The sequence below is a fragment of the Rousettus aegyptiacus genome, unplaced genomic scaffold, assembly GCF_014176215.1.
Source record: "Rousettus aegyptiacus isolate mRouAeg1 unplaced genomic scaffold, mRouAeg1.p scaffold_m13_p_6, whole genome shotgun sequence".
NCBI classification, from domain to species: Eukaryota; Metazoa; Chordata; class Mammalia; order Chiroptera; family Pteropodidae; genus Rousettus; species Rousettus aegyptiacus.
Window position 1 is genome coordinate 108,329,001 of NW_023416309.1, and position 12,058 is coordinate 108,341,058.

General features: G+C 36.0%; 1 non-coding gene and 1 pseudogene across 1 annotated transcript; both read left to right on the forward strand.

Moving 5' to 3' along the window:
- The first annotated feature begins 429 nt into the window (after positions 1 to 429).
- TRNAV-CAC lies at positions 430 to 502 on the forward strand. The gene has a single exon. It is a non-coding gene; the product is annotated as a tRNA-Val (tRNA).
- Positions 503 to 5,072: 4,570 nt separating this feature from the next.
- LOC118604114 lies at positions 5,073 to 5,191 on the forward strand (annotated as a pseudogene).
- Positions 5,192 to 12,058: the final 6,867 nt, after the last annotated feature.

Genomic DNA, 12,058 nt, shown 5'->3' on the forward strand with positions numbered 1-12,058 from the left:
CTCGCGATCATAAATATTCTTTTAAATTGGGGATAAGTAATCTGTGGTCCACAGGCCAAGTGAGGCCTGCTGTCTTTTTTGTAAATAAAGTTTTATTGCAACACAGCCACGCCTGTTTGTTTACGTGTTGTCTATGGGGGCTTTCACAAGCTACACCGGCAGAGCTCATGATTGCAACAGACACTCCGTGGCTCATAGACGCGAAAAACACTATGTTGCCAACTGCTGATTTACCTCCTGATCCCTAATAACTATTCTAACATGTTGTTCCCCAAATTCCACAGTAGTCTTTAAGTAAACAGGGATGTGACATATTGTTTGATATTTTCATGGAATAACAAAACTTCCCATTGCTTTGAGGAAAAAAAAATATCGGGCCATTATTCCCTATGATAAAACAAAAGCGCATTAAAACAATGAGTTGGACGTGGTTCCATAGTGTAGCGGTTAGCACGCCTGCTTCACACGCAGAAGGCCCTGGGTTCGTGCCCCAGTGGAGCCACGGTCCGTGGTCTGTGGCCATGCCACCCTGAACAAGCCCAATGTCTGATCTCGGAAGCTAAGCAGGGTCAGGCCTGGTTAGTACTTGGATGAGAGACCACCTAGGAAGACCAGGCGCTGTAGGCATAAATAATAAAACAAACAAACAAACATGACTTATCATGGGCTTCCTTAAAGAACAACCTACAGGATAACTATGTGATATCTATCCTCCAATTTAGGAGCTAGACAGAATAACCATACTATACTTGAACTGTCCACAGCAAACTGGGCTCTATGGTTCCCTCCTATGGTTTAACGATCCAATCATTTTCTTATTTTAACTAAGTCCCTAAGTGCACTCTGTTCTGGCAATTGGCCTCCCAATGGTCTCTTTTCTCTACTTACTTCTCTTTCTTTCTTCATCTGCATATTCCTCAAGAAGAAGACAACTCTTATAACTAGACATACCTGGGCCCCTGGCTGCCTCCTGCTCTCCTGTCCCATGTCCTCCCTGCGTTGCAAATAATAATAATAATAAAATCCCATGCATTTTCACAACCAATCCCTTAGATCTTCATACCTCCTCTCTTGAGTCCTGATGACATTTTCTGCACAATTTGTTCACTAGAGAGTATGTGAGTTTTATGTAGTGCTAGAACCATTAAAGTGAACATTTTGAGAAAGAAAGAAAAAAAAAATGTTAAAGAAACACAGAGTTTCTTTCCAAAAAAATGCTCCGAACGGGCTCCTGCTTGGAAATGCTGCATCTTGCGTATGTACCCATCAACGGCGAAGGGAAACAGGCCGCCCTTAGAAATGTTCTACAGCTAAAGATGTAACCTCATAGCTAAATCCAGTCAGAGACAGGTCGGGCAACAAAAACCAGGAGCCAAGGCAGTCTAGTCGGCTCTGAAATTTGATTCAGGCACCAGATTATGAATAGATTTAACTAGTTTGCCAAATGAAAATGTAGATTTTGGCACCGTCTGAATTTTTTTTGGGGGGGAGGGGACATTCTATATGTGGAGTCCCAGTACACACTCAGGGGATATGAAAAAGAGCTTTTTATATTATATAACTACTCAGTGTATGTTAAAGGGGGAAAAAAACAATTAACCCAATAAATGCCAAAAAAAAAAAATCCCACCCAACCACTTTTGACTATGTAGAGCATCCAACTTTTTTTCTATTTGCCTTACTTTATAATGCGAGCTTTTTTATTTATTTAAAACGACACAGCACCAACTGCCAATAGTTGAGGAGTCACCCATGTAAACTTATTATTAAACTGCTCACCTCTGTTCCAGCCCCTTTTCTGTGGAAACGGTGATACAGCGAGAGGCTCAAATCCCACAGCAGGTAAGTAGCACATTGTCAGTGAGGATATGAAAATCAAAATGTAATTGTCCTGAGGTTTCTCAGATTCCCTTCCCTTCCTGGTGAGGCTGGCGATGTGTGCCGCTGACACGATGAACTTCGATTTCCTTCCATTTCCTTAGCATTGGCCCTCAGAGCACTATTATTCTAGGCTCCGTGATGATAAACAAAGATTAAAACAAACGAAAATAAATCACGGCGCACGGGGGATCCCGTTTGACTTCGACAATGCAACCTCCTTTCCTCGACCTCTATTCTTGCTCCGCTTCGTTTTAATAAAAGTTTCCAAATTGTCCTTCATCAAAACATACCGTTCCAACCCCAGAAAGCTAATTGCACTGAAATAGCCGTTTTAACACTGTTTTTATGTACACAAAAGGCAAGTCGAGAAAAACACATTTGATGAGAAGAGGATTTATTACTAGAAATACCACAAGCAACTTTTGAGAGCTCTCTTTTAACTATAATCCAGATGGATTGAAAGGCTGCTCTTCAAACAAATTGGCTTCTGTTTTGTATGTGTGTTAAGTGAGTCCCGAAATTGCAATCATTCTGATCATTTCAAATGAAGAATGAACATTAGTCTGTGCTCGATGAGAAAAGACAGTCATACCTTGCATTTTTAAAGACAGCATTAGTGAGTTGTAGGAAACAAAGTTCAAGGGTCAAATTCTGTCTCTACTACTTTATGGCTATGTGCCCTTGATCAAGTGTCATAATCTTCCTAAGATTCCGGTTCCTCATCTCGATATTAAAATGATGACACTAACCTCATGAGATTTAAAAACATAGTAGATATTATAAGAGAATTTTGCATAGAAACACATTCAATGAGCATAGGCTGTGTGCAAGTGACCAAGGGAGATGTAATAAGAAGATAGGCCCTACTCGAGAAGAAATGACCATTCAAGGGCAAGAATACAGTTAGAGACACTTCTGAATTTGGTAGAGACTAATCAAGTGCAGAGGAACAATGAAGAAGGAAAAGTCAGTTTCTGAGTTTAGGTAAAACATTTAGAAACCTTGTAACCTCTTAAATCTTCCTTCTCTTTGGCCACTTTAGATTTTCTTGGTTAAAAAGTAATTAATTAAAACTTTTTAAAAATTTAGAAGTCACTCTAAATCATCATTTCCTGAGAATATATGTGTAAATAAAGTTCCAGGTGGATGGGCCACTGGTAGAGAGTAAAATGACAGAAAGTAAGAGGAAAATATTAGTTTTTTTCTTTACATATCCTTGATATCTTATACTTTGGTAGGATGTATATTTTTGCTTGCCTAGATTAAAATAAAAGCTGATACTATTTTAAAGGACAGAAATTTGAACATCAAGAAAAATTTTGCAGACTTAAAATTGCGTGGTAGCAGTAAATATTTGTCAGAATGAATGTTTCTTGGTTGACGGAGTAGGAAGGTCAGCAAAATAATATCAAATCTTGAACACAAAGATGATTCACCCAAGAGCTGTGTGGTGTCTCCAAATCCTCAGGAAGCTGGAGTAGGGGGCTGTGAGAATAGAGAACACAGGAAGTCCAGGGGCCAGTTGAATACCTAATGTCTTAAAGGGGAAAAAATGTTGGAGGGTAAGATGGTGGCCGCACTCAGAGGTGTAGTAGTTTGGGGGCGTGTGTGTGTGTATGTGTGTACCTATATGTGCATGTATATATGCATGTGTGTGTGTGTGTGTGTGTGTGTGTGTGTGTGTTTTAAGGGCTGCTCCTATACATAATTCTGGATGGGAAGTCTTAAAGATAAAACAGAAGTTAAAAACAGTTTGGCTTAAGATCCACTGAACAATCGGTTGATGCTGTATTTTAGTGGACCTGAGAAGCAAAAAAAAAAGTGTTGCTGTAACAGAAGCTAACATTTTCAGAAAGCCTAGGATTCTTTACCTTAAATAAACATTCAGAGGGAACAGGGATTTGCATTTCACAAAGGGTAGGTTTAACTTTGACCACTATTTGGTTCATAATAACTGAAAATTGTAAATCTATTTCTTAACCTCGAATGAAATGTGGGAAGGGAAAATATGGTGTTTCAACTGCAACAGAATCTACTAGATAAAAATTTTAATATCTCAGAAGGACTATTTTTCTCTTCATTCTTCACACCTTAAAAGAAGACTTACAGGAGCTTTTTGTTTCCTTCTAAGCGAAAGCGATACATTGATATGATTGTATTGCATTAACTACTGAAACAAGTGGCCTACATCTTATTTTCTCCCTAAGATATAGATATGTTGGCATTACCATTCAAATCATCAGACTATGCTATGACTGGGGAAAGGCCTTTTGTCTTCATTAAAGATGCATATTTCTTATTCCCAAATCCTCTAGAAGGGACTGGCAGTGAAAAAACTCTGAGCGAGAAATTTATTCACGTTCCATGATTCGATTAATAATGAGACCTGATTCCTAGCATCACACATGATCTAAGATGTTGCCTATTATTGATGATTTTTATATGGTTTAAATGTATTTCATTTTATTTGCAATTCGTGCATGTGGACGAGGCAAAAACATTTATGCTAGTAGATGGACTCATGTATACAACTCAACGCATTCTGTGGAATAAAAAGATGTTTTTGTAAAGGACATCAAGGTGGGTATTTCACCCACACAGGCTTTTAAAATACCACAAGTCTATAGACCACATGTGTACAGATAGAAAAACAAACATAAAACCTCTAGAGGTACATTTTGATTACAGATGTCAGTTACTTGTGGTTGGATTTCGCTCTGATTCTGTTCAGGTATGTGATCTAGGAAGTAGTAAAAGGTAGATGTTTTAAAAGTAAAATACGATAAAAAAAGAAAATGTAAAGGAGTAGCAGACATGTGCATACTTTCTGTCTATTAGTGGTGGCATGTCATGATGAAAGTATTTAGGTATTTCATTAGCAGAGAAAATACACAGAGCTTTTTATTTGCTTTCACTGGTGACACCGCTAAGGTTTCTGTCCAGACTTCATTGCCATCCAACGGGCACTAGGGTGTTGTTACCAGGAGGGAGGGAAGTTAGGAGGGCAATACAATGACATTGGTTGACTTCATTTCCCACAATGAGTATGCATTGATTTAAAAAGAACAAATAAAGTGGGAAGGAAAGACAATCCAGGAATGAAAAAGTTCAGAAATTTGTCTTCTTCCCATCTATGAATTTCTCAGGTTTCTATAACAGATCAGCAAAGACATTTGTAAAAAATGAAATTAGTCTATGGCCATTCCACTATGAATGTGCCCAATCCCATCTGATCTTGGAAGCTAAGCAGGATCAGGTTTGGTTCATACTTGGATGGGAGGCCACCTAGGAACACCAGGTGCTGTAGGCATTAAAAAATAAATGAAATTAATCATTACCTCTCTTATTTGGTTAAGTGGAAATACTGGGTACAATTTGTTAGAACAAACAATATGAAATTTTTAACATAATATAGTAATGCTACATAATACTGGCATAGCTAAAGTATGGATATACTTTCAATAGTACAAAAATACATATGCATAAAATTATGAATGCATCATTGTTTATAATTGCAAAATATTGGAAACAACCTATATGACTGTACTTAGGAAAGTGGTTAGATCAACTGTGGTACATGCCCACAGTAAAATACTATGCAACTATAAATAATAATAAGGGAGACCTCTATGAATTAAGGTGGAGTAATTTCTGGGACGTATTGTTAAGTGACAAAAAAAGAAAGATGAGATTATAAAAATATGTATCTTTGCCGTTGATTAAAAGGAATGTAGGAACAATAAGCCAGAAACTAGTAATATTGATCATCTAATGAGGGTGGGTGCTAACGAGAGGGAATGATTTGGGAGACTAGGGAGAGGGCATTAGAGGTGATAAGGAAGTCCTGTTTCTCTGAGTGTGCTATTTTTGTATACACACACACACACAACACATCAACGAATAAAATCAATGAGAGTTTTGGCGGGGAGGAACCCTAAATGGGACTACAAACAGTAGCAAATGACTCTAACTGTATTATTAATGAATAACATAACCAAATTGAATGAGGTAGGGAAGAAAAGAACTAACAAATAACTTGAGGAAAAGTATTTGTACTGTAAGGCAAAGACAAAAAATTACGGTTTACACAATATCGTGCTCTGCTTAGGAAATAGGTTAGCAACACTAAAGCTATTGTATATGTAATCTAGGATTGAGAAAATAAGTAAACGTATTTAGAAAATGAGAGCCAGGCTTCGCACAACTGGAGAGATGAAGGAATTATAAATAACGTGGAAATGTTAGAAATGGATTGGAATCAGAGGTATATGAACTCATCGTTCTAAAAATATAGAAAGATAGACAAATATGTATGTACACATACCTATTTCCTAGCTCTGCCCACCAAGATGGCCTCAAAACAATTATATCTCAGTAGTAATAAGCAAATCGAGGTCCCAGATCTTGTTTTTTTGAATATCGTTTTCAAGTAAAATGAACCAAGACTCCTTGGGGAATGAGCTGGGACAGGGAAAGGACAAGATGAGCCTGGAACAAGATTATTGTGCCAGTAAGTAAAGAAGTGTTAAAAGAACTTTGGGGGCATGTCAGAGGACACGGGAGCCAACTGGAAGTAGATCCCAACGGTCAAATCTGGAGAATGTGAACAATGAAATACATAGTAATAGCGATGGATTCCGACCCACGCAATAAGTGTTGATGAGACTCACATAAGAATTGAATACATAAAAAAATGAGGGAAAAGGAAAAGCTTTTGATTAACATAGAATTTCAGTTAAGAGCATCTTACTGTGGCATTTCGTTTCTTCTGTTAAATACTTTCTTGAGAATAATTTTAAAATAGAATTATTGAATGTGAATATCTTTACAAGATTTTGCTATATTCATTCGGTAATAATGGATAATGCCTTCCAAATTGTGTGCATAGGCATTTACACACACATATAAAATAATATTTTGTACATATATACATATTTAACAAACTTACATAATTATCCATATATATATAGTATGCGTATATAGTTTTATAAATATAAAACAAAATTATACATATTGTTCTTTATATATCAATGTATGTTTTATGTGTGTATGTATATGTATGTATATATATGTATTTTGCATCTAATTAATGTGACTTTTACAATCATATAAAGCGTATTTAAGGTTAATTTTATTTGCATTTTTATATTCTACCTCTGGATATTTATTGGTTGCAAAGAAGAAAATTAGAGCAGTTTTGTTTCTTGGTAAGTGGAAATGGGCTAAGGGAACGTCTGTGATTTTTGGCTCTCACTAAGGCCAAGAGTATAATCTGTTTGAAAATCAGACTATAAGATTACAGTTCTTTGCTCTTCAAACTTTTCTTACTCTGGATTGAATCCTCTCATTTTTTGATGAACTAATCTCTTTTAGTTTTGTCCTCAAAAGAAATAGCAAGAAACAAGAGCCGATGCCCCGATGCCCCCACCTCTGCCTTCCGTCTGTAACGAGGTGAGGGCCCCGCTCGACCCTGCAGTCAGATGCAACCTGGCGGTCAGAACCGCTTTCTCCATGCTGCCCAAGTGCCGTCACGTGATCCAGAAACTATCTCACTGACTTGGAGGCCAGTGGATTTCACGCTGGGTAAGACCTCAGCATGGAGAATCCACATGCGGTTTTGGACATTCATTAATCATCTAGCTAATTTGTTTTAACACAGGAGTGCTGACAGCAAACGAATGTTATTACAGCAATGGTGACTGCGCAGTCCAGACTACGGTGGCGTTAACGTTGACGAAGCTGGCAGCTCCGTGTTCAGATACGGGCAAGGTTGTCTTTCAGGCTGATTGCAGGTATATCCATACTTAACTCACATATGCTGAAATCGTCGGGTGCATTAGACGAGGCTGGCGATATAAATGGATTATGCCCCCCCCCCTTATTTTGATCATTATACCAGTAAATATTTTGAAATGCTGGGATTTATGAATCTGATCTATGTGTGGATTTTATTTTAATATCCTGCAGTTTAAAAATGAAAGTAAAATTTATTATGTAACATACCATATAGTTATAGTATGAATTTCGATATTTTACATGAAATGGTAGTGAAATTTACCTGACTTGGGAAAAGATTTGGCTCTATGAAGATGAGGCAAGTAAAAAAAATTATAAATTAATATAATATTTTAGAATTCTAGAAGCTTATCTGCACATACATTATCAATGTCTTATATAGATATTTTAAAATATTTCAAAGAATTGTTTTCTTTGCTATTTTATATTACTCTCGCTTCAGCTCTGAAAGACATCATCTTCATTATGTTGTTAATTATGATGCATAAACAGGTTAAATAACTTATCTAAAGTCTTTCAACTTGATAGGGGTTGAACTGGACTCCAATCAATGTCTCCTAATTCCCAGATTCAGGGACTATCCATTAACTAACACGTCTTTGCTTTAGATACACCATGGCTTCTCGGTTTTAATAAAATTATAAGCTGAACCCAGTATCCAAGACTCAAGAGATAAAAGATCCCTTCCTCCCTCCTTCAAACATGTAACATGAACACCCCACTCTCATCCCCCTCTCAAAGTCATTCAAAAAATTTCTCCCAGGGAAGGAGGTATTCCTTTTTTTTTTTGAGTTGTAATTTTCTAAGAGTCTTTTATCAAGAAGCATTTAACAATGTATTACTTAATTCACCTTGTTCTCTGAAAGAAATACAGCAAATGTCTCTTAATTGAGATACATTAATACATCCCCCCCCTACAAAAAAAAAAAAATCAAGATGTTTGAAAGGACTGTTCACTGGCCCAAACTACAACATTCACCCAGTTGGATAATAGAGGAAATAAATGGTCTTGCCCTGACATGTTTACATTGTTATCTAGAGTCTTTTAAACAGTAGCAGAGCTGTGGTTCTCTTGATTTGCTCACTCATTCTGTTATTAGAGAAATTCTTAACTTCTTCCGTGGGGAACTATTTTTCTGTCTTCACTCTTTTCCTTGGGCCCATTCCCAGTTCATCAGAACATTGTCAGGATGTTGAAAGTACGTCTATGCTTCTTCCTCCCCGTGCATAGTATAGTTGCTCAGTTATCCCTCACGCCTAACGAGCTCACAGCTTTCAGGCATGACAAAGGAGATTTTGGTCTTCAGTCATTTTGTTTGTGGATTGCTCGCCACCCAAATGCTGGCAGTATTAAAAATGAAGCCTGTCTATAAAGCTGGAAAAAATACGCAACATGAATACAGAGGAGTATTTTCTTTTAGTCAACAAAATATCTTTTACTTACCATGTAGAATGGTATATATATGCTGATAAAACAGTGAATTTTCAAAAAAAAAAAAAACTGCTCTCTTAAATTCGAGTTGTTACTTTAGATGACTATAATTCAATAGCACACAGACTAATACAACTTATAAATGAACTAATTTTAAGAAGACTTTTCATTACATTAAGCCATTTAATTGAGGAGATCTTACAACACTGGAAATTTGAGCTGTGTCATTTAGGGCAAGGAAAAGGAATACCATTGTATTTAAAGGAATACGGATGGTCTTGAACCAGTAAGTTGTTTAAGATCTATTATTATTTGAGAACCTAAAGGCAGACATTAGGCCCCTCTATCTAGCTTTCTACAAATATCTTCTTACATCAATTCAGAGTTTTCCTCCAAAATTCCTGTCCATATGGTTTACTTATTTTGTATTTTTAGTGTTCGCTAAACTTTCAGTGATTATCAATGTAAAATATGATATAAAGGGCTTTATAGAGAGTTAAGAATTTTCTTAGAGATAATTAAAAAATAAAACACAGTTCATAAAAACACCCTTTGAGTTTGCACCAGTTTAAAGTACTACCTTCAGAATGAAAATGTATCTGTTACGAACTTAAAAGGGCTATTTGGATGTGATCCTTTTTCCCCCCTTTGGTTAGTCATACCTAAGTTTTACTTTTCCTGTTATGTGAGGTAGAGTATGCACCAGATAATTTGATCATAATTATTAGAGAAAAATAATTATTTTAAAGTATATTTTGGAAGCTGCAATTAGCATCTTATCTTGGAATTTGAGTATTATTATTATTTAATTTACTATGTAAACATGTAATTCAGTACATTTATATAATTTGTTTAAGCAAATTACTCTTAAGAAAATAAATAGAATATGTGCTTTTGTCTGGAACCAGACAAGGAAAGCCCCAGGCGATTTCCCATTTACTTACTTGCTTTCTTTCATCTCAGGCCCTAAGAGGGAGACTATCCCAAAACTTAGAGCACTCATCCTTCAAGACTGAGCATAAATCAAGGGCGAAAGGACAGGTCCCTATTTTAATAGGTGAAGCCAACCTGATTTTAAAATCATTCTGCCGTGGTATTATTTGGTGTGAGCAGCAATACAGAGGCCAAAATGAGAGAAAAAAAATTGAATTGCAAGACTTTCCTGGTTTCTACACACTTTAAAGAGTGTGTTTCTGATAAAATTTATTTTCACCAACTTATGGATCTATTTTGTTAAATATAGTTAGAATATCGGAACTAACATTTTAGCACTTTTATTCATCCAAAATATATATTGGAATATTGCAGTAATGATTGCTTTTTGACATTATTGTTAATGTTAATATGCAACGATCACATTTCACTACTGTTGAAACACAATGAACTTCCTCCTTACTCAAGTCATAATAACATATGGAAGAAAATTCTCAGTGATTTAAACGGTAAGAATGGATTACTTTTTCTTAAAAACCATCCGTTGGTTTTTTTTAAGATTCAGTTAAGACACAAGAAAGCTAAAGTAAAAAGTAAGTTAAATGACCCACTTCGGTTCTAAATAATAAATGGCAGGGACTTTTATGGAAAATCATAGCCTCTGTGTCTAAACACTAATGAATTAGTCCTTAAAGTTCTTGTAATAATTTTGGTTTGATTTCTCAGAATGAGAGCTAGATCAGAATATCTTCCCTTACCGAGGTCTTGAAAACCTAGCAAAATCATGACTTGCCCTTCCGATTGTATTAGCTAAGTGAATTGGTTATTCACGTATAGGGGTCTTTGTTGAGAATCTAAATGTATTGTATTTATATCTCCAAAAAGGTAAAGCCAATGCTTTTTCTATCGCATTTTAACTAATTTCAATTTTATTTAAATCGATATAGCTTAAGTTTATATAATTTCTAGATAATTTTACCCAGTAATGTTATTCTTTTTACTACAGTAAATTCTAAAGAAGTGTAGATTTCTATTGCTCCTAGATCTAAGTAAAATTAAATAATGAATTAACACAGTGTAATCAAGTATTTGATTTCAAATCTACCACCTCCCTGATTCAGTCTTTAATATAAGCAAAGCTTTAAAAAATTCCTTAATTGTATTACAGTACCATCTTTCCATCTAGAAAGCAGTATAAAAGGCATGCCAAGTATACTTATCATGTGGCACATGTAAATTTGTATATGTTAATGATCACGTTACATGTCTTGGAACTACGATAATAAATAAAGGGCCCAAAAGAGGTTTCTAATTTTGGAAGAGAAATTTTGCAGATGATTTAGATTTGGCCATTTGAGAAAGAACAACATTAGTATATAACCCATATAAACATGCTTATAAGTGTTAATTCAAATACAGGTGAAAATTAGGGACATAACTGATTTTTAAAATATGATCACTTGTCTTTTCCTGTAAATGTAAATGTTGGCTAGTTGTCTTGAGTTTATGATATACATAAGTCAGAGCTTCTACTTGTTCTGCTTAGAGATGATGCATCCTGTTTCCACGGTCTCTTTTTCCATGACTTATGTAATACAAAACGAGTAGGGTAAAACTAATCTGAAATATTCAAGGTCAGTACTTGACATTTAGTGACCTCTTACACACTTATAATCAAGTTACATTTGTAAATGATAGTCTTTTTAGAATAACTCCAATCAAATAAAAAAAGGAGAAATGAGAGCTTTTGTGTAACCTATTTCCAGCTGATCTGGGGGGGTGAGAGAGAGAGAGAGAGAGAGAGAGAGAGAGAGAGAGAGAGAGAGAGAGACAGACAGACAGACTGACTCAGAGAAATCTCCCATGAAGACATAGTCTCATGACACTTCTAACCTGACCACCAGGCCAGAGAAGCTCTGATGGATACCTGAAATTTGAATGGCTGTGCAACTCAAACCATGACCCTTTGGACAGCCGTCCTTCCTTAGGTCTGACTTCAGTGGGGTATAAGCAGTT